General features: G+C 43.2%; 1 protein-coding gene across 1 annotated transcript in view; it reads left to right on the top strand.

The window, feature by feature from the left end:
* Clstn2 (calsyntenin 2) overlaps positions 1–22,629 on the top strand; it is a 572,340-nt gene that overhangs the window by 500,041 nt on the left and 49,670 nt on the right. The gene's annotated exons all lie outside the window — the stretch shown is intronic.

Below are 22,629 nucleotides of genomic sequence, written 5' to 3'. Positions count from 1 at the left end.
AGCTGAATCCCCTCACTTCCTCCTCTAACTTCTTCTTCCCTGGAGGGTAGGAAGTCCAGCCCTATTTTCTCCTCTGCTCAGTGATTGGCTGTAAGCTGCTTTATTGGCATATCAGGGGACAGTTGGGGAGCAGTGTTTATACAACATTGTGACTGGAGATTCTCAGAACAAGGATTGCAACAAGAAAAGGAGGGTACAGAAATCAACGTGTGAATTATACAACAACCATATACTGACAGATACAGCTCTGGGTTTTGTGTCTATGAGCATCATCTCTCCCCTTCAATGTTCTCCTTCCTCCTTTTGGGTGACAGTATGACCGCTTTTGGTGACAGGCACTTGAAAACAGGGACCCGAGGACTTTGAAGAAAGCAATGACATGGAGCGCTGTTGGCACTGTCTGCTTTTTTCTGAAGTGGAAAATCTGACTCATTGGAGCTTTATGGCTTGATCATAGGACTGGACACATCACCCTTCTCCACGACAAAGCATGTGTCTGGGTAGAATCCAGAGCTTTGAAACATGTATAGAGCACTGAGATTACCAGAGAACACTCATTTTGCAGGGAAGGGTGCTGCACAGTGAGAAAGACCAATATGGCCTTCGCCTAGAGGTGAAAATTGGCACGGTTTTGTTTTTAAAAATGGTATTAAATCAACAAATGGGAAAATGCCAACAGGCAGAAATGAGATGTCACCTAACGATGAAGCTTATTTTATAGGCCTCAATGCTTCGGGCCTCAACCTTGTATTTTGTTTTTATTCTATTCCAACTTTATCCCAAACTGTGTGTTTCTGTGACCTACAGACCTATTTTCTTTCTTCTTTTCCCACTGTGTGTATTGCTGCCTTTCCCTTTCTGAGGTTGCGTGTTTCATAATCCTGTGTTTCCTGTCTCTTTATTACTCTGCCTCTTCCCCATCCTTTTTTAAACACCTGCCCAACCCCACCCCCAGCTCCCAGTAGGACTGACCTCAGCAAAAACTTTCTCATACTAAAATGTGAGTGATTGCTGCCCCCTCCATCCTCACAGATGCTCACATGCACTCTCTGTGAAGCCCAGATTTCTCAACCCCAAGAATTTTCTCTAATGGAACTTCTGCAGTGTGAGAAAACCAAGGATGCCATGCTCAGGGGACAATATGGAGGGCCAGTAGCAACTGTCTAGCCTGATCTTAATAAATGCCACCCTCCTGGATCCTAGGAAGCTGAAAAGACAGCGTATGTGTTCCACTGCATTTCTTTGTGTTAGGAATCGTGGGGCTTGGAGGAATGGTAAAATCTTGACATTGTTTATATGATTTCTCAGCAACCTCCCAGCTATGTCCTCAAGTGCCAGATGGCTTTTATGGGATGTTTTAAAATATATAATACAAATTGAAGTGAGTTAAAATAAATTCCATATTGTGAGGGGTTCTTTAATAGGAACATTGCCATAGTGGTGGAGATAATTATAGATACCCTGAGGCATTTTCCGAGATGGGATCGAGAAGCAAGGATACAGGCAAATAAAGTTGCAGGGTTTGAAATTAAAAATAGACAAAGAAGGAATCCTGCTTGTATAGATAAATATATAGTGAATGTAGCAATCCTAAAAGCCAAGCATTCAAGGAGGACCTGGGTCAGGCAGCCTGGTGACTTGCCCATGGCCCACAGCAAGCCATGGCCAACACCTATCCTTCCTCTCATGCTACTCCTTTGGTGAGCACACTGACTAAAAATGTAAAATTTATTAACTCATAGATAAGAATTATGCCTATAAAGCAAAATATTTGTAGCTGTCATAGAGCCTTACAAACTATCAGGTCTTTGCTTAGCTTAAGCTCTGCCTTTCTCTGTGTCTAACTCTGCACAGGCTGCCTTAACAAAACACCCTAGGCTAAATGGCTAGGGAACTTTACTTTCACGTGGTCAAGAAGGTTGGGAAATGCAAGGTCAAGGTACTTACTGATACATGTCCCAATGAGGGCTGTTTTCCCAGATGCAGAGAGACTCTTTCACCCACTCCATCCCCAGTTCCAGAGAGAGAGAGAGAACCCTCATATCTGCTCTTCTCAAAAGGAACCAGCCCTGTTATATGAATTCCCAATTCTCACTTCCTCATACCATATTGGTTGCCTGCCCCAGGCCTTATCTCCAAGCATGCCAGGGTTTAGCACTTCAATCAGCATGTTTTGAGAGGACAGAATTCACTCTGCAGCACCTCTGCACTAGAGACATGTCTTGTGAATGTTGGGGGACTCCTTGCTCTCAGATGCTCCAGCGAATGAGGGCAGTAACCAGGTGAAGGAAGGAGGCTGAAGTGAGGAGGGCACGGGAACTCTCCGCAGTGCTCATGCCCCCAAACCAGTGGTGTACAAGGGCTAGAGCCACCTTTCTCCTTCCTCAGCTACCTGTGATGTCAGAACCTTACCAGAGGTCTCCCTCATGTAAACTACGTGATACCCAGAACATACAGACCCGATGAAGCTTCTCAGGAACCACTCTGCTGCATCTCATCTGTCCCCTCACTCCTCAGACTCCTTGTGACTCTTCCAGCACTGCCATCCCACAGTTATTTCCCCCATCTCCTTCCTTAGGGCCAACCTCCTGGAAGCAGGGTGGAGTCTTACCCATGCCCAGCTTTACAGTGTATGGCCCAGCTCTGAACCCATAGTTGGTCGCCAGAGAATGTCTACATAACAGGGAAGAGATGGAGGGAGAGACCAACCCATAGTTGGTCGCCAGAGAATGTCTACATAACAAGGAAGAGATGGAGGCAGAGGGGAAGAAAGAAAGGGATGGAGAAAAGAAAAACCAAGATATCTTTATAAAAACTTCTGGCAGTGAATTGAACATTTGTGTCACATCATGGAGTATTTTTTTTAAAAAATTCTAAAATTTTGCCGTTGTTTTTCTTTCTCTCTGGTTCTTAAACAGTGTTCATCTTTTATCTGTTAGCTTATTTTAAAGATGCAGTTGGATTAACTGTCTATAGCTGGCCTTTGCCAAAATGAATTCAAACTTGTTTAGTATGTTGTATGTAACTAAACTCCTGGTCAACCCTGGGAATTCTCAAAGCCTCTTATCAGTTCGAATGCCTGCTGGGGCTTTTTAAAAAATTATTATTTCTTCCCTAAGTAGCTTATCCTGTGATATTCTGTGAGTTAGACTCTATGCTTTATTACCAAAGTCAGTGCAGAACTAGAAGCCTCAGCTGCATAGAAATTTCCATGATCATGGGTCAAAGGGACAGTTTACAGTCTACTGAAGGCAGCGCTTGGTCAGAAAGCAGGGTACCTGGTAAGGGTAGCAGGCAGGGCTGTATGATGTGGACCTGTGGATAAGAGGTTAAGGAAACATCCAGAGGAGCTTTGGCCTGGAAAGGTCCATGTGCAAACCAGGCATCCAAGATGGCAGACAGTGAATGTTAGAAGTGTTAGAAGTCAGGAATGGTGGAGCAGGATGGAATTAAGTCCAAGTAGATTTTTATGTTATGGTCACACCCAGGCAAATAGGTCATAATCAAAGCATCCATTGTTCACTACAAGACCATGGATGCTATGGATGGGCAAACATGGAGAGTCTAGTAGGACATCACATACAAGCAATGTCACGCTGGCTAGACCGATACACTGAGCCAGTGGCAGGGACTAATCTCCTCTGTCCCCGTCCTCACAGCCATAACAGGACCCGATTCCAGATAGGTGTGTTTGAAGAACTGGCTCGTTACTGACATTAGGCTAGGGTGTGCTGTACAGAGTGTTTTCCACGATCTCCAGGGGTGGCCACGAGGGAAGCAGTTGCTCACGCCTCAGAGGCATCATGTGCTTCCACCTCTTTTCCCCACACACATACCCCAGAAGGCCTTTGCCAAGGTGCATAGATCGCCTGGAAGCCTAATGAGGCAGCCCCAGGAAATGCCTCTGAGAATCCAGGGCATCTCACTGAAGTGGTGCTAACAGCAAGGGAAATGTCATTTTAATAGGATTTTTACTCATGATCTACTAATGCAAATCCCTCAAGCCGGCAGTCAGTCATGTGCAAACTCAGACAAGAGCTCCCAGCACACACGGGGAAGGTTTATCAATCCAGAGGCCCTCTTGGCTTTAATATTATTTGGATATGCTTGATTCAGTATTGTGAATTCTGATCTTCTTCCCTTTGGAACTGTTGGTATTATGATGGTGTTCTCTGGTATTCTGCATTAGAGAGGGTAGCTTGAGTGACAGCCCTGGTGAAACAGGAAGAGCGCAGGTGTCCCGATTCATAGGAGGAAAATAATGTATCTGTGAAGAGCACAGAGCCCACAGGAGGCAGAAATTTGTCTCATTTGGTTAGCCATCGCCGTGTCTGTGTACCAGGGACAGAGACAGGAAGGGTCTGACTCACTCTGAGGAAGCTCACTGGTTGGCTGGTCCATGGCCAGCTAATATTCCCTGACAGCAGCTTCCTGCGGGAGTCCCAGGCTCTGATTGTGGGCTACAGGGAGAAGCAGCAAGGATTACAGAGGCCCAGCCAGGTAAAGCCAGATACCTGGCTGGGTGAATTAAAGATTCATCTCTAGACCAGACATCTAGGCCTGGCACTGTACTTTCAACTATCTGGGAGCTAAAAATCATGTTTTCATGTAAGTCATTCCAATTTTTAATATGTCCCCATTTAAAAATGTGTATCACAATGGGATACTACTCAGCTATTAAAAACAAGGAAATCATGAAAATTTCAGGCAAATGGATGGAACCAGAAAGGAGCATCCTGACTGAGGTAACCCCAGAAAGACAGGCAAGACACTCACTACTAAGTTGATATTAGCCGTATAATATAGAACAGCCATTCACAGACCTAAAGAAGCCAAACACCAAGGAGGACCCTAGGGAGGATGCTTAAATCCCATTCAGAATGGCAAACAGGATAGACACCAGAAGTGGTGGAAGAAAGAAAACAAGATGGGAGTCTACTATAGAGGGTCCTCTGAAAGGATTCACCCAACAGAGGATTGAAGCAGATGCTGAGACCCAGGGTCAATCTTTGGACAGAGTGCAGGGAATCTTAAGGAAGAAGAGAGAGGTGAGAATAGAGGGACATGGAGGGGACAGGAGCCCCACAAGGATACCAACAAAAGTAAAAGATCTGAGCCCAGGAGGTCCTGCAGGTACTGATGCACCAATGGAGGACCAGGCATGGAGAGGACTTAGACCTCCTGCTCAGATGTGGCAGATAGGCAGCTCAGTCTCCATGTGGATCTCTGAGTGAGGGGAGCAGGGGCTGCCTCTATCATGAACTCGGTTGCCTGCTCTCTGATCACTTGCCCCTGGTGATGCGGCCTTGCCAGGCCATGGAGGAAGAGGATCCAGGCAGTCCTGATGAGACTTAACAAGCTATGTGCAGATGGCAATAGTCAAGAACTCCCCCTTTCAGTGGATTTGGGGAAGGGGATGAGAGGAAGAGGGAGGGAGTGTGGGACTGGGGTCACTGAGGGAGGGAGCCTCAATCAAGATATATAATTAATAAATTGTGAAGAAAAAATAAAAATGAAAAAAAAATTTTTAATTAAATAAAAATGTATATCATTGGGCCAAACCAAATATTCTGTAGTATACCTTTATCTTCTGACTAGGTTGAGTCTGTTCATTGAAAACAGCACTTTTGATACCAACCCCCAGAAGTTCAGATATTCATAAATGAAGTTTATCGTTTGCCTCTTCTTTTTTTAATGTAAAGTATTTCTTTTTTAAATTATTTTTATGTTAATTACAGTTTACTCACTTTGTATCCCAGTTGTAGCCCCTTCCCTCATTCCCTCCCAATTCCACCCTCCTTCCCTCATCTCCCCCCATTCCCCTCTCCAAGTCCACTGATATGGGAGGTCCTCCTCCCCTTCCATCTGACCCTAGCTTATCAGATCTCATCAGGATTGGCTGCATTGTCCTCCTCTGTGGCATGGCAAGGCTGCTCCCACCTCAGGGGTGGGGGAGATTGTCAAAGAGCCAACCACTGAGTTCATGTCAGAGAGAGTCTCTGTTCCCCTTACTGGGGTACCCACTTGGACACTGAGCTGCCATGGGCTACTTCTGAGCAGGGGTTCTAGGTTATATCCATGAATGGTCTTTGGCTGGAGTATCAGTCTCAGAAAAGACCCCTGTGATTCTGTATAACAACAGATCATCTGGAGGTTTCTCTATCCCTGAACTCAAGCTGTACTACAAAGCAATAGTAACAAAAACTACATGGTATTGGCATAGAAACAGAATGGTGGATCAATGAAACTGAATAGAAGACCCAGAAATAAATCCACATACCTACAGATGCTTGATTTTTTACAAAGAAGCCAAAACCATACAATGGAAAAAAGACAGCATCTTCAACAAATGGTGCTGGTCTAACTGGATATCTACATGCAGCAAACAGATCCATATTTATCACCCTGCACAAAACTAAAGTCCAAGTGGATCATGTGCCTCTTCTAAAACAAAACAAAACCTCTCTGTGTGTGAATTCAGTGCATGTATGCATGGCACATCCCATGCTACTATACCGTGCTAGCTGTCTCTCAGGCCTCCAGCGGTCTTTCTGTCTCTACCTCCCATCATGCCACATGAGTGCTTGGATTTCAAATTGTCTCTACTGCAGCCTGGCTTTACATGGGCTCCAGGCATCCACACCCAGGTCCCAAAGTGCTTTACCCTATGGGCCATCTCCTCAGCCTCTACTTGTGCCCTTTTTAATGCTTCTCATTCTCTTAGCTCCATAGCTCACCTCCCTAGAGAGGGAATTGTGCATGGTAACCAACACTTCCAGACCACACCTAAATGGAAGGGGTATAAGGATATGGGCTCCCTTCATCTAGGCCACTGGTGTTGACAAATGATCACTCTCTTCCTGCGTAAGGGAAACAGTTAACTCACAGGCCTGGATTTTCCCACAGCTAAGACTTATACACGTTTGCCTTGAACCAAGGCCTTTGCCTATCAAGGCACAGAATGTGAAAACTCTTAGAAGAAGATTTTAAAAGACCACATCCTTTATTCTTGGAGAAGGAGTATTTGAATGGTGCAAAATCAGTGTCCTTGCATTTGCCCAGTCAGCCACACTGGGAGTCAGATGGGTTAGTTCAATCATTATTATAGCCAGTGCCAAGGAGTTAATTAGAGAATGGCCAGTCCAGTCCAGACCAGTCATCTTAATGAGCAAAATAATTGGACATTGTCAGCACTGTAATTCCGCTATTAAAGACTCACTCCTGGACACACTGGCATTGTCTCTTCTAATGTGGTGTCACTCCCCTGCTTAGCACCCCCACCTGTAAGCTGTCTTCAGTGATGCCTACCTTCCTCTTTGGAGCAGGTGTCCCAAATAGACAGGGAAGGTTGAATGGAATCTCTGTTTTTCTCATGCAGGGTAAAGTCCAAAACAGGTTTTTCAAAGAGACCAATGTACATGGTTATTACAAGTCAATAATGTGTACACAGTGGGTCATAAACACAAAGACTCTCACTGTCATGTATAAATAGAACCTTGAGGGGTTACCCCTCTGTGCGTAGGAACACTGCACAGCCCCTGGTCTTCTCAGAACCTTCCCCTCCCCACCCTCTTCCCGTCTCCAACAGAGGTTCTAGTCCTTGGGGAAGAGATAGCTACATGGCTCCATCATGCTGACAGAGAATGGTCCTCAGGCTCTCAAGGCATAATCATTCCTCTCAGGTCAGCACTGTAGTCACTGGGTTGTCTGTTCTCTGAAAACGCAGTGAGAGAGATGCTTGCTCCATTTGTTCAGTTTTCTTGGAGAGACAGTGGCCTGCAACCTATTGCTGAGCCAAGTTCCCTTCATCTTCACATTGCTTGGCAGCAACCTTTCATCATGCCCTTGGTCCCTGCTGTGCAGCTGCTCCTGATTTCCTCTGTGCCATGCCAGCTAACTTTTGGATTTGAGATAGCCACCTGTGGCAGACAGAAAAATAGCCCCCAAAGATATTCATCCTCTGAGTTCCACGTGGGTCTATTCCCTTGCATGGCAAAAAAAAAAGGGGGGGGGTGCATGATCTTGAGATGGAGAGCTAATTCCAGATTGTTTTTATGGGTCCAGCGTAACGCAAGAGTCTAAATGAGAGTTGAACAACAGAAGAAATAACAGAAAATGTGAGGATGGAAGGAGAGGTCCAATGCACTGGGGCATCGGAGGCCATGAGCCAAGGTATTTGGCAACCTTTACAAAGTGGAAAAGAAAACTTTGTTCCCTAGGACCCCCAGAAGGGATATGGCCATGCTGACACCATGATTTTAGTCTACTGAAACTTATTTCATCCTCTGACCTCCAAAACCATAAGATCATAAATCTATGTTGTTTTAAGCCACAAAGTTAGAGGTGATTTGTTATAGCAGCAAAAGGAAACTAATACATCACTGCGAGCCTTGGGGAGGTCTTGGAATCATAAATCAAGCCACGTGTCTCATCTCCTTGCATCTTACTGAGGTGACCCTGAGCCATGTTTTCAGAACAGGCCTACAGACTCCTTTGCACACCAGTATAGATGCCCCAGCCACAGGTTTCTTGGGGCTCTCCATTTCTAGAAAGGCCCTAGGACAGTGGGAGGAGGAAGGTGCCTAGCCATGACCTCCTTCACTGCTTATGCCTGGCTTTCCACACAGCTTGGCCCTTCACTAGCCTCTGGATGACGCTGTGCCAGGGGCAGATTTGGGGCTCTCCTTCTCTAAGATATATTATACTTTTGCCTAAGGGACCAGCAAGGAGAAAAGAAAAAGAAGAGTCTGCCTTCATTGGCAAAAAAGATTGCAAACTTTGTGTTTGGGTCTGGAAATGTTAAACCAAAATCAGAAAATTCTTTCTCTTGACAGAGCCCTCCCTCAGCTTAAAGTACATATAAACTTAAACTGTGCTGATTAAAAAAAAAAAAAAAAAACTGTTTCCCAAAGGCTCACCTGTGAAAGGCTTGGTTTCTGGCTGATGAGCCTTTTGAGTTCTGATTGGAATCCTGATTAAAATCCACTGAACTCATGGCCTAATGCACTGTTAGGAGGTGGGACCTGGTTGGGAGAAGCAGGTCACTGGGGTACGCCCACGAAGAGTACATCTTGCACCTGGACCCTTCCTCTTTCTGCTTCCTGACCACCATGAGGTGAATAGCCTTCTCCACCACACGCTGCCACCATCATCATATTCTGCCTCACTTCAGGCCCAAAGTAATAGACCCAAACTGCCCTAAATGATACTCTGGAAACCATGAACTCAAATAAATATTTTCTCCTTTAAGTTGTTTCTCTTAGGTATCTTTTTTTTTTTTTTTCAACGAAAACAAAACACCACCTCACACATATTCTCTGGATATCACTGATGCCTTTCCCAAAGCACAGAAACCCACTCGGCCCTCCCTGCCAGTCACACCACACACCTTTGTGCCCTTAAATCTGCTGTCCCACAGCTTCCTCCATGGCAAGGTCAGCCTATGTAGCTACAGTGAGTACAGCCTAGGAAGGCAGGCAGTGTGACTGCCCTGAGGTCCTCCAAGCAGAAGATCAGCCTGTCCTGAGGTGAGAAGTAATTATAAGAAGTGTCCTGTACTTTCTCAGAGGACACAGAGGAAGAAAATGCCATGGTCTGTAATGATGACACCAGCAATGTTCATTCAACTGGATGTCTCCCTTTTCCGACTCATTCTTCTCACTAGATCTTTCTTGTAACCCAGAGTCATTGTCCTAGTGACTTTCAAGGTCTACTAGAGGTGCCTCACGGCACAAATGGAGTGTTGGGTCGCAGATAGGCGGTTAGCAAGAAGAGACTGCTATGACTGATTGTGAAGAGACTTCTGTGGAGAGGAGGTGCCAAGACTAGAGGATATCAACCAAAGAGCAAAGAGGAGATCAAATGGGAGGGTTTAGGGAAGCATTGATCAGCAGTGCCAAATGCCATAGCATCTGCCTTCCTAACCACAGGAAAAGCCCAAGAAGTAGATAATTCCATCAGTGTCTTCTGGGAGCATTATCTCCTCACTGAGGGAGTTCCTGTAAAACAGTCAGTCCCACCTGAGCCATTCGCTTCATGAGTCAGTTTCAACAGGCTTTCTCAGATTTCTCTCATGACTCAAAAGGTTTCCTTCAGAAGATCCCACGCAAAAGCGTGGGTCAGGCTGCAGAGCACAGAGTACTCCAGTGTGACGACACTGCCTCCTCCCCCGTCGCAGCCCCATTGCGCCATTCTCTCTGCCTGTTGGAGTCTAGAGCTGGCCCATTGCCTTCCTTCACCACTCAGAGTTGCTACCTGATCTACATTCTCCTCCTGGGTGGCAGACCCATCTCTTCTCAGGTCCCCTCTCCCTAAGTAGCACCGGCTCAGCAAAGCTTCTCTCTCCCATGAAATCATCATTTATGTTTTGGCCTGTACATCTGCCCGGAGGCAATGACTGCATGTTTTCAATAGACAGCCCCTAATACATATTTAAAAGCAGTGTGAAAAAGGCAATAAAGCAACATTAAAAAGAATATTGTTTCATTGTTAAATGAAGAAACGGTGTCAACACAGTTAAAGATTCTCAGTAATAAAATAACCTTTCTCATAATGAATTAAGCTGCCAAAGCCCAGGGTGGTCCTGACAGGCAGCTTGGCTGAGTTGTGCTCCTGCCTTTCCAGTTTCTTCCAGGCATCAGAGCCAGTGGGAAAGAAGGGAGCTGATGCCTTGGTGAAGACCCCAAATGTTTGCTTTAGTTGTATGACTGGTATTTTTCCCTTAGGGAAAAGAAAGAAAGAAAGAAAGAAAGAAAGAAAGAAAGAAAGAAAGAAAGAAAGAAAGAAAGAAAGAAAGAAAGAAAAAGAAAGTTGAATCTTATTCTAAAATGGCCAGTTCTCATGATAATCTTCTTCCTCAGGAGCAGAGAGGCCAATGATCAGTAAGATATCCCTGTGTATCCAGGAGCCTTGGAACCAGCATAACTTTGGCTCTTACTTCATATGGGGCATTTTCTCTTAACTCTACAAAATCTTGGGGTTTAGGAATAGCTTTCAAGTTGGAGATGAAGAATAAGACATGGCTGGGAACTTTAACAGTTCTAACCTGACAAATAGAAGAGCCTTGAACATAACCTTATAATGCCCATACTTTAAGGATAAAAAGCATCATTTTTTTAAAAATGTGATTTATTGTCATAGACTCTCATCAGTGCATATTAACCAAATGATGCACTGATCTTCGGGACTGGGACTTAAGAGTGCTTCAGTCTACTCCAACCAAGGACCATGCATGGAGATAACCTAGAACCCCTGAACTGATATATCCCATGGCACTCAGTGTCCAAGTAAGTTCCCTAGTAAGGGGACAAGGACTGTCTCTGACATGAACTCTGTGGCTGGTTCTTTGATCACCTCCCCCTGAGGAAAAAGCAGCTTTACCAGTCCACAGAAGAAGAAAATGCAGCCAGTCCTGATGAGACCTGATAAGCTAAGGTCAAATGGAAGGGGAAGAGGACCTCTCCTATCAGTGGACTTGGGGAGGGGCATGGGAGGAGATGAGGGAGGAAGGATGGAACTGGGAGGGGATGAGGGAGGGGGCTACAGCTGGGATACAAAGTGAATAAACTGTAATTTATAAAAAAAAAATTTTAATTAAAGAGTGCTTCAGTCTAGTTCTGAAGGTCACAGGATTTTTTTGTTGTTGTTGTGTTTAAGAATTTCACACATGCATATGATACTTTTTGGTCAAATCTACCCCACCATTTCCTTCTCTTCAAGTTCTCCCCTATTCTCTCCACTACTTCCCATGCCCAACTTCATGTAATTTTTTTAAAATACCAACTGAGTAGAATTCCCTGTGTGTATATGGGTGTAGGGCCATCTGCTGGAGCCTGGGTAAACTATCAGGGCCTGAATTCCTAAAGAAAACTAACATTCCTTCCCACAGCAGCCCTCACTTTTCAATAGTACCTCCCTGTTTGCCAAGCTCTAGCTGTCTTGATCTCAGGAAGGTGTTGTGATACAGTCACAACCACTTTGAGTTCAGGTACACAACAGCCTTCTCATGACCAGAGAACACAGTTTTGCCTAAGAATGGCCAGTACCTCTGGCTCTCATGAAATTGTCCCATCCCTTCTTTCATGATGTTCCCTGAGTTTTGAAAGAAGGAGTTTCCCATTCAGAGCTGAGAACTTGATAGTCTCTTATTCTCTGAATGTTGACTGGTTGTGGGTTTCTGCATTAATTGACATTTACTGTAAAAATAAAGATTGTTTGATGAGGACTAAGAGATTCACTAATGAGTGGTTATAATAAATAAAAAACTTAGGGGGGCAGTTTAATACTGTGTTCATTTACCATAATAGTAGTACTAGGTTTTGCCCTAAGGCCAATAACATATCCAGCCAAAAGTTTTTGCTACAGTTAATGGTATGAAGTGTGAGTCCCATGTTGTGGAACAAGCCTTAAATGCAAATAGAAAGTCCTTGGTCACTCCTTTAACATTCATGACACTGTTACACTAGTGTGCATTCCTTGCCAGGCCAGTCATTATTGTAGCTTGCAGACACCAAAGCTTCATGTTAGCTTGATTTCTCCATATTCTACAACTCAAGTATGTGGTATATTCACCAACAGGATCTTACCATCAAATTCTGAAAGGTATGCAAGAGCAATGGCAACAGCCTTTAGTTGGGGAGAGGGGGTGTCTATGGAACATCACTGACTGACAACTCAAAGAGAGGCAACTCATCCATGACCCTGAACTTTCAGTTTTTAACCTATGGTACTCGGGAGATTTATTGTCTCTATTATATGGTACTCAATTATATATCTTAGGGAACTTCTACAGTAGCAGGATTCCATGTGGCGGCTTTTACCTTCTCTCAGGGGGAGGTGGTCAAAGAGCAGGCCAATCAGTTTATGTCAGAGGCAGTCCCTCTTCCCACTACTATAGAACCCACTTGGACACTGTACTGCCATGGACTACATCTGTGCAGGGGTTCTAGGTTATCTCCAGGCATGATACTTGGTTGGAGTATGAGTCTCTGGAAGGACCCTAAAATGCTCAATCCCCATCCTGAAAGGCAAAGAGGATGGACATCAGAAGATGAACAAAACAGGAAACAAGTTAGGAACCTGCCACAGAGGGGCCTCTGAAAGGCTCTGCCCTGCAGACTATCAAAGTAGATGCTGAGACTTATGGCCAACTGTTGGGCAGAGTACATGGAATCTTATGAAAGAAGAGGGAAATAGTAAGAGCTGGAGAGGACAGGAACCCCACAAGGAGAGCAACAGAACCAGAAAATTTGAACACAGGGGTCTTTCCAGAGACTCATACTCCTTTTGCGGTCTTAACTGTTATCATTTCCCATGCTCCCTCCTCTACCCTGACCTCCTCCATTTGACCCTTCCTATTTCATTATTCCCCCTTTCTTGATTTTAGCAACTTCATTCTATCCCTTCCCCTTGAAATCTGGCCCCCCTCCCGCTAACCCCTCCAACCCCGCACCATGGGCCTTGCTAGTTTCCTGACTTCAAATCTTCGGACTCAAAACTCATACCTGTATATATGAGAGAGGATGTGAAGCATCTGTCTTTCTGAATCAGGGTCACCTCAGCAGACTCCAATTGTTAACCTGCAATTTTCATAATTCAGCTTTTCTCTACAGGTGAATAGTGTGTAGGAACCACATTTTTATCCATTTATCAGGTGATGGTCATCTAGGCTCTTTTTTATTTTCTTCTTTTTGAGAGTAGCACAACTGTTCTCATGGATGAGTAACTATCTCCATGGTAAGATATAGAAACCTCTGAAGATATGCCAAGGAGTGGTATAGTGGGATCATATGGCTGACCTACCTGTAGCTTTGTGAGCCACCTCCACACTGGTTTCCATGGTGGCTGTGCCAATTTCTACTCCTACTAACAGTGAATAAGTGTTCCTCTCTCCCTACATCTATAGCAGCAAATATATATGTTTAATGTTAGCCATTCTTACTGGAGTAAGATTAAATCTCAAAGTAGTTTAATTTGCATTCCCCAGAGGATAAGGGTGTTTAACATTTAAAAATACATTTCTTCGACATTTCTCTCTCTTCTTCTGAGAACTCTTGGTTTAGTTACAATTTTAAGATGGAGTGGGTTTGTTTGGTGTTTGGTTTATTGAGCTCTTTGTATAATCTAGACACTAACCCTCTGTCAGATGTAAAGCTAGTAGAGAATATTTCCATTCCATAGTCTGTCTCTTCACTCAGATGGTTTCCATTGCCATAAAGAAAATCATTTTTAGCTTCATGTGGTCCCACTTGTCAATTGCCAGCCTTAATGCCAATGTTACCAGGGTCCTTTTCAGAAAACCCTTTTCCTATGTCTGTAAGTTGAAGCATTTCCCCTACTTCTCCTCCATCAGACTCAGAGTATCATCTCCTTTGTTGGGGTTCTTGATTCATTCAGAGTTGAGCGTTGTGCATGCAGTGTGAGAGAGAAGAATCTAGTAGCTAAGACCAGCAGTGTTCATGGAAGCTGCTGTCTTTTCTCCAATAAATATGTTTGGACTGTGTCAAACACTGGGTGGCTCTAGGAGTGTGGACTTGTGTAAGGATGCTCAGTTCTATTACTTTTATCAGTGTCTCTGTTTCAATTCCAGTATTGTAATGTTTTATAAGTTTGGCTTTGTAGTATTATGTTAAGTCAGGGAACATTAGGCTTCCATTAGTGTTTTTATTGTTCAGGACCGCTTTGACTATCTTGGTGTATGTGTGTGTATGTGTGTGTGTTTCCACATTAATTAAAAAACAGTTTTTCCAATGTCTATAAAGATTTTTGTAGAATTTTAATGAGGATTGCATCGACTCTGTAGGTTGCTTTTAGTAGGATGGCCATCTGCACATTAATTCTACTGTTAAATCCATGAGCATGGGAGTTTTTCTCATCTTCTGATAACTTCTATTTATTTCTTCAATGTCTTAAACTTTCACTGTAAGTCTTCCATTTCCTTGGTAAGATTTATTGTGATTTTTTTGAGGCTATTGTGAATGGGATGGTTTCCTTCATTTCTTTCTTGGTATGTTTGTCATTGGTATATAGAAAGGCTACTGATTTTTATGTGTTAATTTTATATTCTTCTACTTTGTTGAAAATGTTTACCAGCTATAGTATCTTTCTGGTAGAGTCTTTAGACTCTTTTAGGCATAGAATTATATTGTAAAGAAGGATACATTGATTTCTTGCCCTCACTTTTTTTTTTTTTTTTTGGAGGGGAGGCATCATCTTCTCTTCTTATTGCTCTGGCTAAAATTTCAAACACTGTATTGACCAAGAGGAAAAATGGTGGACATGCCTGATTTGAAATGCGTTGAGTTTTTCTCCATTTTTTTTGTGGATTAAACTTTGGGATTGTTGTATATTTTGGGATTGTTATATATTGGGATTGTTGCCTTTATTTGTGTTGCGATATGAACCCCAAATCCTACATTCTTTATGATTTTTATCATGAAGGGATGTCGGATTTTTTTCAGTCACTCTTCTTGACAAAAGAGCATTTACAATACTCATGAATGTACAAGCTGACAAGATCCGTGATGATCCCTAAGCATTTAGAAGAAGGCACAGAAATCCACCCAGAAACAGGTTAGCTGAGCAGGAATCATGCATTAGCATTTTTTTTTAAGCAGAGATCACTGTATTACACACTTTTCTATTGCTGTGATTTAAAAAAAAAAAAAAGTGGCCAAGACAATTTTAAAGAAGAAAGAGCTTCTTTAGGCTTATGGTTCCATAGGGTTAGAGTTCATGATGGCAGAGGAAATGGATGGCAGCAGTAACAGGGAAGTTAAGGGCAGAAACCAAAGGTTCACATCTTGAACTGTAACCGAGAAGCAAAGAACGTACACTGGAAATGGCACGAGGCTTTTGAAACTTTAAAGCCCACTTCCGCTGATACACTTCCTCCAGGAAGGCAACACATATTAAACCTACCAAGCAGACCCACCAACTGGGCACCAAAGATTCAACCATCTGCACCATGGGGGACATTCTTATTCAAACCACCACAATGACCTCACTTCTGAGGAATAGTAATGAGATAGTCATTCATGCCACAAAACAAGAGAAGACAGTAGAGCCAACTTCCCAGAGAAGACCTCTCCTTGAGGAAATCTTGAAAAGCAATAACCCTGGAGGCCCAGCAGTGAGATTAATTTGTTCTACCTTCCCTGCTTCCTCCTAATCTCCTACGAGTCATCTGTTTCCATCCTTAATGTCTAAACATGCAAATATTGCTGCACTTACTGCTCATTAGTTTAGCTAAAGGAAGTGCCCTTTAATTATGCCTCTAAATAATGAACCTCCTCCATCACCTTGACAATCAGTGCATATTTAGAAGGAAGCAAGGCCTCATTATGAAGCAGCAACTGCATTCCTTGGTTTCTTAGAAGATGGTAGCTTTCTTGAGGCAATAGAAATGGGAATCAAAAGACAAGCAAGGCTTATGACTGCCTTAGTTCTTTGTGGTCTTAGAGGCAAGAATGGCAAACAATTACACAGTAACATTTTACATTTAAGAAATAAAAGTAAAACTAGCATTTGCTAAAACTCCACTGTATCCCATTCCAAAAACTCCTGATCTCTAAGCATTAGGTCTAAGCTACACCGTTACTTTTGTAGTCCAATCTTCACTATTTGCTTTGCAGTTGATGCTCTGGAAATGGTTTGACTAACATGTTGGACCAAGCTCACCATTCTGCAAAGCTCCATGTTGCTTATCATTAGGCTTTTATTTTGTTGAGATTTATGTAGCTTGGCAGAACTAAACCTTCACCATATTTCTTCATTTGTTGATCTAAGCAGAAGGCCACAGAAATCATTTGTTGACACACCATTGGCAACAGCACAGGCGGACTGGACAGCACTATTGTGAACCTGTCTGCCTTGCTTGGAAGAATAAAGCATGTGTCACAGAAGCACGTCATTCCTGCTATCTAACATGCCACCTTCTTGATTCGTCTGTCAATTCTGTACTCCTAGGCCACATCCCTGGTGGGCCTCTAAGTCACTCAACAATAGAGAAATGACTTTGCATCCATTGTCAGGAGAGATTACAAAGACTCATTCCAGCTTTTCCCACTCTTTATTGCATTCACTTGTTCACTACCCTGTGATATCTGACCCTCTAATCTTTAACTTAGTTTCTAACCTAAATATGTGTTCAGAAAATGTATATTAATTTTCCAATTTATCTTCATGGCATAGCCTGGCCTCCACTGTGGTTCCTGAAGAGACATTCAAGTTACCAGTTTGGCTACATATATATCATCGAAGGGAAACTGAAAAAAAGAAGCCTTCATTTATTCTCTGAATGGTATCCAGAATTTGTTTGACATAAACAACTGAAAAAACTAAAACACAGAGCAGACTTTGTATATAGGAAACATCCATAAAGGCAATTCTATACATGCAAAAACCGGGCCTATTTGGCACAGAGCTTGGGCTCACAGTGAAAACAATTTTACTGAAGGATGCTGATGTAGAATGTTGATGTTGTAAAACTGGATCGTGGGATGACTACCCCACAATATATCTTCATTTAAACCCCTTGACTTGTATGCTTACAATGAGTTATATGAGGAAGTACAATCATACTTCAATAAGGCTATTATATATTAATAAGAAATGAAAAAGTATGAGAAGTACAGGGAAGGAAGAAACAGAGGAGAGATGGATGGCCATGCTTTCTTGGCTTGAAGTGCTAAGACATTGAAAAATGCCAGGGTTGTTAGAAACAGAAAGGGCAAATACCAAAAATGATAGGGAGCCAGGAAAGAAACTGGAAGTCTGAACACGGGATTGCCTAGAATCTTTCAAATTGCCAGCCACCCTATGAACTATGTGGTCCACAGGGGAAACCATAAGAGCTTGGGAAACAGCAACACCAGAAAATAGGAAAAACAGCACAGATAATGTAGCTACTGTGCGCTGCAAAGAAGACATATTTTGGAATTCTTCTGAGTAAGAAAGGCTGAGGAAACGTTTAGAATTCTCCAGGGGGATGCCAGATGAGACACTCTTGGAGATTAATGAGCATGTGTCAGGGTTTAAAGGGCTGTCCTAGAACTGAAGATAAACAAAAAGAGCAAACAAACAATCCTCAATGAAGCATAAGGCCAAAGCTCTGCAGGGGCCAGAAGATCATCCAGTCATTTAGCTAAACCAAAGTCAACAGTCTCCCATAATGACAACAGAACCCAAAGCATCAACCCCAGGGTTAAGTAGAACAAAAATTGTTAACTACATGAAGTAACAACCAAAAGCAAATGAAGATCCAGAGAAACATCTTAAGGTGGAGATTGTCGTAGTTGGTGAACTGAAGAGATTAATGGAAAACTATCAGCTATAAGTAAATGTAAGGAGCCTAGGTGGGGATTCGATCTGACGTCTTAATTAAATGGATGGGTTTACAAGTAGCATGAAAGAAGTAAACCAGGGTGTGATGGTGGAAATTGTTTCAAACTTGTTGAAAACACCATTTTAAAAATCAGAGATCAGCAAGCTTCAGGCTTAACAATACAAAAGAAACAAATATAATCATATTGTCTACAACCTGTTGACTATACTAAAAATAAAGAAGAAATCTTGAATACAATCAGGGGGGATAAATCTATCATGCAGCAAAACAAGCAATATAGAGTAACAAGCAACAATTTACGGAGAAGAATGAATAGCAAAAGGCAAACAGAATGGCCGGGAGAGTCCTTCTAGGAAAAAGGAACTGACACTCAAACAGAATTGCTCATCGGGAAGGAAGGAGGGGCTTTAGAAATGGTAGCTGTGTATAAGGACTAAGCCTTCCGTCTCAGCCTCTTTAAATACTTAGCTGCAAGAACAATGGTTAATGGCAAGTGGTTTGCATGACATACAATGTAGGAAGGCATAAGGAATGGAATCATGACAGAAGTGTTAAATAAGTTATATGATCCCAGGTTCTCACAGTTTCTGTGATGCGTTATACTGTTAATCATGAATATGCTGTGATGTGATAAAGATGCATATTAAAGAAAGCCCGCTTGAGGTTAGTCATTGGAAGATGAAAGGACTATGCAGGCAAAACATCCAAGTTCAGAGGATTGTAGATTTCTTAAAGCCAATAGACAGAAAGGCCAAGCTGCTGGCAGTCGAAAGTCTCTGTTCATGAGTGTGGGCCACTATTAAGAAGGCAGAAGTCAAACTTGGACTTTCTAGGCAACGCCCTCAAACCCTGGGCTGTACATCAAACACACTGCTTAAGAATACATTGTCGCTTAGTTACCATGAAACAGAATTCAAGAGCACCTAGACAGAAAATCCTGAGGGTTGGGTTTGAGAGAATGGGCAAGAACGCTAATGAGGTGAGTGTGAGGGATACAGAGAGTGCCAAAGAGTGGAGGATACACTGCTCTCGGGGCTGCAGGCAACGGCACTGCCTTGTCTGGATGTAGGCCTCTGCTAAGGCTCTGAGAAGGCTACAGCACTGCTAAGGGTGGGCTGGGCATCATTTATCCCTCCATACACAGAATGGCGGCTTATTCAGATAGTGTGTGCAGGTAATGGACGTCAATCGGTGATAACGTCTACAAGTATGGTATTCTGGACTTAGACTGACACAGGAAGGGGAAGCTACAAGAAGAGGGCATGAGCTGAGGGTGTCCACAAAGCCTCAGCAGGGCTGCATCTTTATTTGGGGATTTCTTTGAGTCCCCATCCATTGCCCCCAAGTGTTTGGACCGTTCCTATTCTCCACACTGGTTTCTGAGACAGCCCAGCGGAGGCCTTCCAGTAATTTCCTCCTATCTTCCTAGTGTAAGTTAAGACAGAGCCACACCTGGCCTCTATATCCCTCCATTAGTGAGGACGAAGTGGCACTTCTGATTCTCTTCCTGGCTCCAGCATCCAAAAATAAAGGTGGAGAACAGTGTTTGAGGCATCTTTGTATTTGACTCCATGAATCAGCCTCCTTCTCTGGGAGGTCCTAGCCTCTGCCTCCTTGGCATTGCATGCACTGTTGGGGGTTGACCAGCCCACATCCTCCTATAGGTTGCCCTGGAACCTGAGACCTTCCCACCAGCCTCTGTCCTTTCCTGTTATAAAACAGCTACACAGATTCCCAAGAACTGCCACCTTGTCAAAGGTTTTATTACTGTCATAAATACAGGAGGGCAATAGAGTTACAGCTATTTGAACGCAAAGCTAAGATAAACTTATAACTATTATCTAGCCTGAAAACGTGAGCCCACAGTTGGAACATAAATGTGATTTGGGATTTGAATTGCTTGGGGAATCTTCTGATAACCAACCACAGTGCTTTTCTATCTGTAAGCTTATGGATAAAATGAGTTTCATGAGCTACCAGTGAAAATATGCCTTCAGGTTTATTCTAGAATACTGAAAGTATTTCTTTTCCATGTCTAGCCAAAAAGAATGTATCATGCTGGGAAACCTAAAGAATTGTGAGCCAAATGCAAAACTATGTTGTGTTTATACGCTGCCCATTGAGTCACACACTTATTCAGGCACTCACTCATGAAAAGCCCTGGACAAGAGCAACCTACAAAAACCTGAATTTTAGAGACAAATGGTCATTAAGGCCTACAGGGTCTCTGTAACCCCTCAGATAAGCCCATTTCTGCCCCCAGTGTAGCCTTGGGTGAGTCATTTCATCTCTGTGAGCCCGTTTTCTCACTGGTAAGATGTATGTATATATGTATGTATGTCTTCATGTATATAGATAGATAGATAATAGATAGATGATACATAGATAAATAAATGGTAGCTAGATAGATGGTAGATAGATGATAAATAGATGATAGATAGATAGATAGATAGATAGATAGATAGATAGATAGATAGATGATCGATGAGTAATAGATGCTAGATCGGTGACAGGTAGAAGAAACTGCAGACAGAATAAGCAGTCTTAGTGCTGAGTTCACGGAGTCCTTTGATCTGTAGCTTATACATATGACATATGAAGCACAGAGTGTATGGTGCTCCCCAGAATAACAACAGTCTTTTCCTCTCTGTGTAGATATGATCCTAAAATACAATTTCCACCAAAATATACTCCAATGAAAATAGTTGGTTCTGAGTTTGGTGCCAATTATGACAAGAGTACACTTTACATCCTGTTGCCTGATGATAGGAAAGAGAGGGACAGAAGAACATTTTAAACTACACAGTGTGTGCAAATAACAAAATCCAGACTCAAAAATCCCACTTTTCACATGCTCAGGACTGTTCTACAAATGAATTGTTGGGAAAATAATGAAGGAAGACTCTTCAGATTTCAAAGGACTTTGGAAATATAACAAGTTTTTTAATGGTCAAAGCTGCTTTATGGATGCAGACGTAAGTGCGAAACTAGAGAAACAAAGACTATGGATGCCAAGGAAGTGAGTCCCATGGGGAGGGGAGACTGGTTAAGTGTTGGGGGATGCTTAAGGAAGTGGATTCTGGGTAGCTGGTAGAATTCCAGTTGTTGATGTAGGTGTGGCTATGTGTAAGCCCACTCTCGAATACTTCATTTAAGCAGGGAATAGCTTAAATGGAGGAAGCAGTATGCACTGAGGGAGACTGTGTACAGGCCTTTCTCCTTTGCTGATGAATGAAGCTCAACCTTGGCCCTGAAGCTAGAAGTTGAGTAGGAGAGTAAAAGAACTAACAGTACCACGATTGGAACTAGAATGGAGAGAAGGGCAGAAAGTTAACTGGCAAGAGTCACCTGACCTGTACTAGGAACTGTGCATTAGGGCAGGACCTGACAAGTTTGATACACCAACGGCAAGCTGTCCTACTCTAAGAATCCAGGATGTAACTGGTCCTGTTTGGGCTCTGCAGAGCACAGTAAAGGCTAACTAAGAGGTTCGTGGAGATGAATGTCATAGGAAAGGCTCACTTAACCTTCACCTCACTGACTCAGCTCCCCATGCCAGACACAGTTACCCAGAATTCACGTTATTTTTCCCCCTATGGCTTGTAGAGATCCAATAGAAACATAAAATTGATATTGAATCAAGCCTATACTTGTGCCAGGGAGGGAGTATTGGCTTCTCTGGGGTCCCTGAGAAGTATATGTAGCCAGGCTGAAAGAGCTCAGGTTAGGAGTGGGAGAGGGTTACAACAGGAAAGCATACACAAAAAAAAGCTTTAAAAAATAATTTGGGGGAGTTGGGGAGATGGCTCAGTTTATAAAGCATTTGCTGTGTGTTTATGAAGACCCCGCTTCAGTCCCCAGCACCCATTAAAAATCCAGGCATGGTAACACACACCTGTAATCCCAGCCCTGGGGAAGAAGAGGCAGGAGAGTACCTGGGGCTTGCTGACTAGGCAATCTAGCCTAATAGGTTGGCTCCAGGTTCAAGGAAGCTGTGTATACTGGTACCTGCTGTTGATGCTAGCCTTCAAGAGGCAGGGGCATGTAGAGGTCTGAAAGTTTGAGGCCAGCCTGGACTGCATAGTGAGTTCAGGCCAGTCAGGGCTATACAGAGAGACCGAGTCTCGACCAACAAACAAACACCAAAAAAAACAAAATAAGGTAGTTACTGAGGAAGATGCCTGACAGTGACCTCTGCCTTCCACATGTACAAACGTACATACACATGCACACACACATACACACACACACACACACACACACACACACACACACACACACACACA

The sequence above is a fragment of the Psammomys obesus genome, unplaced genomic scaffold (assembly GCF_907164565.1).
Source record: "Psammomys obesus unplaced genomic scaffold, mPsaObe1.curated_primary_1811, whole genome shotgun sequence".
Classification (NCBI taxonomy): Eukaryota; Metazoa; Chordata; class Mammalia; order Rodentia; family Muridae; genus Psammomys; species Psammomys obesus.
The sequence above is the reverse complement of the archived record's forward strand: the minus strand, read 5'-3'. Positions and strand labels throughout refer to the sequence as shown.